The sequence below is a fragment of the Podarcis filfolensis genome (assembly GCF_964270895.1).
Source record: "Podarcis filfolensis genome assembly, chromosome: 3".
In the NCBI taxonomy this organism is placed as follows: domain Eukaryota; kingdom Metazoa; phylum Chordata; class Lepidosauria; order Squamata; family Lacertidae; genus Podarcis; species Podarcis filfolensis.
In genome coordinates, this window is record NC_139606.1 from 120,724,554 (window position 1) to 120,732,040 (window position 7,487).

The 7,487-nt window shown below is 51.7% G+C and overlaps 1 protein-coding gene across 1 annotated transcript in view; it reads right to left on the reverse strand.

Annotated features, from left to right (window-relative positions):
* The window catches only part of CLU (clusterin), a 33,276-nt gene extending 26,054 nt beyond the window's left edge, over positions 1–7,222 (reverse strand). The window contains exon 1 of the mRNA XM_083605366.1: positions 7,070–7,222. The gene's annotated coding sequence lies outside the window, so the exon portion shown is untranslated. The remainder of the gene's footprint in view (positions 1–7,069) is intronic.
* Positions 7,223–7,487: the final 265 nt, after the last annotated feature.

Below are 7,487 nucleotides of genomic sequence, written 5' to 3' on the forward strand. Positions count from 1 at the left end.
AGAAGGCTCCGGGTTCAACACCCCCAGCATCTCCAGTTAAAGGGATCGGGTAGCAGCAGGGGATGGGAAAGACATGGCCGGCTCGGCCCAGGAGGCCTGCCAACAATTCTGGGCTCAATGGACCAGGATCAATGCACTACCTTTTTTCAGCGACAAACACAGTTTTCTCGCTAGACAGGCAATGACAAGGGAGACCCTGCAAAAACTCGGCACATCCACACCATATACCGTGTTTAAAGACCTAAGGAGAGACTGCTGGATCAGGGCTGTTGCAGGAATTTATGTATAGCTTAGGGGGGGTTGCCCCTCCAGCAGATATCATGCACATGCAGCCCACTACCAAAATCAGCACATGACTTTTGCGACTTCTGTGATTTGTCCCCCCAAAACACCCCATCACAGTTTCTTCCTGTCTATTCAAAGGGCCTCTGCTGCACGATACCAAATGCAAGAATTCACTGATAAATGTATCTCTGTACTGGCTCACAGGGAAAACTTCAGAAATTCCTATAGACATGTGAGCTCAGCTACTCAGCAGCCCCTCTGCCTGAGTGATAATTCCTGGCATCCTGATACCTGAGTGCCAGACAGGTAGCCGTTCCAGAAATAACAAACCCAGATGAAGACAAAAGGGTGTGATGAACTTGGCTGGGAAACAGGGAAATGTAAAGATCTCTTTTGTTCCACTTGATGGGTGTTTCGTGGAGAGCAAGGGGAGCCATGGGGCAGGGTCCAAGATGCTCAGATTCCTGCCACCATACCTCCCCTTTCATGATGTATTAGTGATGTAGTTTGGGGGTGTGTAGCATGGGGGATTAGCATCTAATAAAAGTTTGGGGGCTCTTTTGTTCAGGGCTTCCATCTTGTTCCACCTGGTGGCAGGTGGGAGTCCTGTCGCCACAGTCTTCAATAAAGACCAAGCCTACTGGCTGCTCTTTTGCTCTGGTATTCCTGGCTGGTGTCCAAGGGAGCCCTCGGATTTCTCCATTAACAGGGCAAAGGCGGCTCATCTAGTCCAGCATTCTGTTCTCACTGTGGCAAACCAGATGCCCCAAGGTAAACCCTGCAAGCAGGATTCGAACACAAGAGCAACACTCCCCTGCTGTGGTTTCCAGTGAAATAAATATTTTGATGCTCCCTTTAAAAGGGTCCCAGCCTTGTAGGGAGGACCGGACCCTCGGAGAGAGCACTTTTGCGGAGGCTCTGCACCGGTTGGGAAATATAGTACAGTATAGGAAGTGGGTGCATGACCTTTCAGAAGACATTCAGAAGCCTCGCTGTCTCTGACTTGTGGGGGCAGGGCAGAGCTGTGATGGCTAGTAGCCCTGGACAGCCCTCTTCTAATAAATAATATAATAAATTTTATTTACACCCCACCCTCCCTGGCCAGAGCTGGGCTCAGGGCGGCTAACAACAGTAAAAATTACAGTAATAACATAAAGGGGGGGCAATTTAAAATACAGGTTAAAATGCAATTTAAAATGCAGCCTCATTTTAAAGGTAGCCCATAAATCAAAACTATAAGGGGAGGGAAACATAAGGGTCAGACTGAGTCCAAACCAAAGGCCAAGCAGAACAACTCTGTCTTGCAGGCCCTGAGGAAAGATGTCAAGTCCCGCAGGGCCCTGGTCTCTTGTGACAGAGCATTGCACCAAGTCGGGGCCAGTACTGAAAAGGCCCTGGTCCTAGTAGAGACCAGTCTAACCACCTTGCGACCTCCAAAATATTGTCATTTGTGGACCTTAAGGTCCTCCGCGGGGCGTACCTCTATGAATGTGTCTCGCCCTCTTTTAAAGCATCATTCAGATTTGGTTGGTGGCTTTTAGTCAAAATGGCAGTGGAAGGAAACTGGTCCAGCAAGTGAGATCTCAGCACCTGCTTTGTCTCTGTCTTTATTCTCTGGGACCAACGAGGCATCAAAATGAGCAAAAGAGAGAGAAGGGCAGAGAAAGGGGGCTGTGAATGCCAGCAAAGTTGGACGGCTGCCCTCCTGCCCAGGCTGCAAAACAAAAGAGGCAGGGAAACAGCTCTGGGACAAAGTAAATTCCTCCCAGAGATAAGGCGCCAGACAGGGAAGAGGAGGAGGAGGAGGAGGAGGGAATTGTTCCTGCACTTGCAAACAAAAAATAAAAACAGAGAAAGAGAGAGAGAACCCTCTTGATTCAAGCCCTGAGCCCTTCATTGTGCAAACAGACCATAATGATCTTCCATGCCCTTCAAACACAAACACCACACAGCTGCCCACACCACCTCTCCAGTTCCAGGGCCTGGATGAAAAACACGGAACGGTGTCGGCTGCGTTTCACAGCAGCCGACATTTCACGCGCGGAAGCTAGCCACACAAATCTGTCGGGATCACGTTCCACAAACTGGCTGCGCATCGCTGGCCCTCTCTCCAACCAGATTGCATCTCAAATGAGAAAAGCCAGTAGCTCAGCCCTGCCTGGAAGCCCTGCCAGGCCACAGTTGCTCAATGATGGCAGAAATGCTCTCTGCGCTGTTCTTCCCATGCTCCTGTGTGGATTTCTAGTGGGCCCTGGCAAATAATAATAGTAATAATTTATTATTTATACCACGCCCATCTGGCTGGGCTTCCCCAGCCACTCTGGGCAGCTTCCAACAAAATATTAAAATACAGTAATGCATCAAACATTAAAAGCTTCCCTAAACAGGGCTGCCTTCAGATGTCTTCTAAAAGTCTGGTAGTTGTTGTTCTCTTAGTGGGAGAACACTAAGTGGGAGGGCGTTCCACAGGGAGGGAGCCACCACCGAGAAGGCCCTCTGCCTGGTTCCCTGTAACTTGGCTTCTCTCAGCGAGGGAACCGCCAGAAGGCCCTCGGCACTGGACCTCAAATAAAGTCTTATTTTCCAAATGATGGACTGACTGTGATTGATTCTTAGTTAAATATCTGGCCAGTTCAGATGACAACCTTGAGCTAGGTTAAGAACTTTGAGTACTTAAAGAAGAAAAGTCACTTTTCGCAGGGACAATCCTAATTACTTTTTCTTAATGGTGACCATTCATAACGTAGGGATATTCTTCACAACTGTGAGCGCGAAGATGAGCAACGAAAACGAGCTATAGCGTTTTGCACTGCTCCTGCTCGGGCTGCGCGGAAAAGGCATTTTGGTCCCTGAAATTCATTCTGATTGTGCGGATCAAATAGAACTGCTAGAATTCCACAGGACATTGCATCAGTGTGTGAAAACAGCCCAGATTCAATGATCCCCAGATGGTGGAGACGTTAGGCACCAATCCTGGCACCCGGGCATCTTCACTTGGTTGCAAGTGGTCGATAGCCAGACATTCCGCTTTGGTGACTATAACCTTGGTTTAAGGAGCATTTTGGCATCTAGCTTATACTTTAGTTTCTAACATCTAGTCCAACCCCCTGCAAGGCTGGAATCTCAGCTAAAGCATCCCTGACAGAGAGCCATCCAACCTTCGCTTAAAAACCTCCACCACCTTCTGAGGGAGTCTGTTCCACTGTCAAATGCCTCTTACATGATACCAGCTCTGCGATATGAACAAATCCTTCCATCCCCAAAACAGGCACAATCATTGTATTATTTGATAGCAATAAGCCATCCGCTGCGGCACTCTGAATACAGCAAGCGTTCCCTGTTTGCAGACATGACCGGCTCCTTTGCAGGGGAGAGAGGAGCAAATTTGGCCAGGCTTTATGAATACTCTTCCAGGAATCTTTTGAGATCTGGGTTTTAAAAACCCAAGCAAGTTTCTAGCTCTCATTAACGCAGAAGAATACGTTGCCTGCAAACTTGGGAGAACAGACGAAGGCCGAAAGCCTTTCAAGGCAAGACCCAGTGTCAAAATGAATGGGGCACCAATTCACGGGGGTGTGCAAGAGAGATATGATCACTATTGTCATCCCTCTAGATGACAATTTGACACTCTTCCCTGCTGCTCTTTGAGCACCAGAGCGCAGCTATCCGGTGCAATCGCATTTCAGAGCAGGAACAAAGCCCGTCATGAGAGATCAAACGGATCCTTGCCCCGGGTCTTGCACTTAAGGGACAAGCTGCCCCAAACGCCTAAAAATCTGCAACAATTTTCCAGGCACAAGAGGGGGAGAGAGGGAGAGAAGGAAGAGAAGTATCAAACGCTGCCACAAAGAACTGCAATTGCAGAAAAATGTAACGACACAGGTGGTGGGTTGCAATTCGGCTGCAAAAGGCCCGGTTTAGAGCTCACCAGAACCTAATGAGAACCCTTTCTGGGAGATGATATATAATGAAATGTAAAAAAAATGTTTAAAATAACTTTTGTTAAAAAAACAAAAAACCCAGAAGCTTTTCTATTGGGAATTATAGGTACAGACGTCCCAAAGGACAGCAGAAAAGACTTTTTATGTACGCGACAACAGCCGCACGGATGCTACTAGCCGAGGGATGGGAAGAAGAAAGAGTTCCCTATGAGGGAGGAATGCCAAGCTGAGCTGATGGACTGTGCAGAGATGGCAAAGTTGACCGGAAAGCGAAGGAACCAAGAGGATGAAAACTTTTAAAAAGAATGGAGGAAATTTATAATCTGTTTGAGAGACGGTTGCAAGAAGATGAAAACAGCAGGGTTTTAATCTCACTTGCAAAACACTATAATTTTATGTTTGTAAAATCAAATAAAAATGATTTCATTAAAAAAAGAACCAAAGGAGAGCCTGCTGGATCAGGTCACCCTTTTTTCAAACCATCCAGCTGCATGTGGCAGGGAGTTCCATAGTTTCTGCACTGAGTGAATCTGTCCTGAATCTTCTAACCTTCAGCTTCATTAAAGGTAAAGGTAAAGGGACCCCTGACCATTAGGTCCAGTCGTGGCCGACTCTGGGGTTGCGGCGCTCATCTCGCTTTACTGGCCGAGGGAGCCGGCGTACAGCTTCCGGGTCATGTGACCAGCATGACTAAGCCGCTTCTGGCAAACCAGAGCAGCGCACGGAAACGCCGTTTACCTTCCCGCCGGAGTGGTACATATTTATCTACTTGCACTTTGAGGTGCTTTCGAACTGCTAGATTGGCAGGAGCAGGGACCGAGCAACGGGAGCTCACCCCGTCGCGGGGATTCGAACCGCCGACCTTCTGATCGGCAAGTCCTAGGCTCTGTGGCCACCAGCGTCCACAAATTCTAGAGTTACGAGAGAGTTATGAGTCATCCTCTATCCACTACCTCCAGGCCAGGCATAATTTTTTATCCTCTTCCTCATAGCTGAAATCTGTTCGACAGTGATACAGACTCCCTCAGAAGGCGACACACTCTCCATCGCAGAATCATAGAGTTGGAGGGGACCTCAAAGGTCATCCAGACCAACCCCCTGCAGGGCAGGAATCTCAACTGTAGCATCCATGAGGTTGGAGGCTTTCAAGCAAAGGTTGGGTGGCCATCTGTCAAGGATGCTTTAGTTGCGATTCCTGCATTGCGGGGGGTTGAGCTGGATGACCTTTGGGGTTCCCTCCCTCCTCCAGAGTTCTGTTTCTGCTTGCCTTTTCTCTGAACTAAAAAGCCCCAAAGGCTGCAAGCTCTCTTCATGGAGTTGTTCCATCCCTTCAATCATTTTGTGTGCCCTTTTCGAAGCTTCTCCCAGCTCTACAGTATCCTTTCTGAGCCGGATGAAGGCTGCAACTCGGGCGAGGAAAGAGGGCACTGGAAGGGACTGGGGTGCCCTTCCTCTTGCAATTTGGGGTGGTGCAGGGCCTGCCCCCTCAAACTGCCCACCCCGCCCTCCCCTTCCTCGGTTTCCCCCATGGCGGCATCTAGACTGGCCAAGACCTGCACACTCCCTCCCTCTGCCAAAGCCCCAGATAGGAATTCAGGGGCATGTTTTGAACGGTCATGAGGACCAGAAACCTTGTCAGGAGAAAGCCCGCCGCTGATGCGTCAACAGCTCTCCGCCCGAGTGCCATTCCGGGGTCAGCAAAGCATTGTTTCCCAAGGCAGCCGCGGAGCCAGAAACTGCATCAGGGACACCGTGCCCAGCCTACGAAAGGAACACGGTGTACCTGGTCTGCTTCATCTGACCCAACTCAGCCGCGGTGACAAAGCCTTGCCCATCCTCAAGGCCAGGGACGGATTCTGCATGGCAACGAGGGCAGGGCTCAGGGCACAGGATCTGCACCGATGCCACACACGCACACACCCCGCAGCCTCCCACATCTCCAGGGAGGGCAGCTGAAGGCTCCCTTGTCTGAATTCCCAGAGGGATGCTGCCAGTCAGTGCAGGCCATATAGGGAGAGGTGGGGCAACGGTTTGACTCGGGATAAGGAAGCTACCAACTCCGTTCAGTATAAGGAAGTGAAACACTCTTAATTGAAGGGGGGAAGCACAAGGCCTGGGTTCTCACCACTATACAGCACTTCCCTCCAGCGTACCCCCTGGAGACTGCGTTCAGGAGCCAGGTTCCCAACCACTAGGCGACACAGCCTGCCCTCTTTCCCATCAATGTGCCACTCTACGGCAACCCGCACGCTCCGTCTCGGGGGCGCACCCAGCCCATCCTCTCCCCCACACCCCACGCCGAGCACGCGCGTACAAACCAACCCACACGCGTGCGCGTACACAGACACACACACCCCTCCGGCAACGCAAGACGTCCCAGCCCGAGTTCTCCCGCAAAGACCCGCTCCTTTCCCACCATCCCCAAAAAGGCCGTTTTCTAACCGCGTCCTTGAGGGAAAGCGTTCACACGTGACGCGTGTGCCCGCGCAGGTCAGACTAGGGCTTTCCCCGCATCCACCAACACAGCAGGTGTGCGGTGGTCGTTTCTTCAGTCGACCACCCCTCCCCGCCCCACTTGACCTACTCCGAAGCAGGTGCGCCCTACAGAGCTCTCCTCTCCGGCTCCGCGCACGTGTGGATGCGCTGCTCCGGAAAGGAAATTTGCCTTTGCAAATATTAAGCATCATCGCCTCCCCTTTTGCGCGCGCGCTTCCCAGCCCTTTGCTAACCCTGCCCGGCCTGCGCAGATATCCGCAGCCGCTGTATGCAGGCGGGGGCGCAAAATCCAGCTGACTTTGCGCGCCGCCTCCACTTTTCCTGCAAAAGCGCTGCAGCTGCATCACCTCTCGAATCGCTCTCGGCTTGTCCTCCTCGCCCGGTCGATCCGTGGCGCAGTGGCCGCTCTGCGCTTTTATAGGCGGGTCCCTCCCCCCCCCCACTCTCCCCCCCCCTCAGCTGCTCTGAGCTCATCGCAAGACAGACATCAACCTCCACCCCCCTCCTGCCCGCCAGGGATGGAGCCTGGGAAAGAAGCAAGCCGGAGCGCAGCTCCCCGACCTGCCGCCAGGGGTAGCTCCCGCTCCATCGCCGACGGGGCGCCCCCCAAACCGGTTCTGGTTCCCCCAGACTCCCGCTGTTTGTTCAAGCATCTGGGGTCCGTTCGTAAAAGGGGAGCCAGAGCGACCCCCCCAGGCCTTCTCACCGTCCCCCATCACCGCAAAGCCCCTTTCTTCAGAGCGTTCTTCATGCACATGAATTACA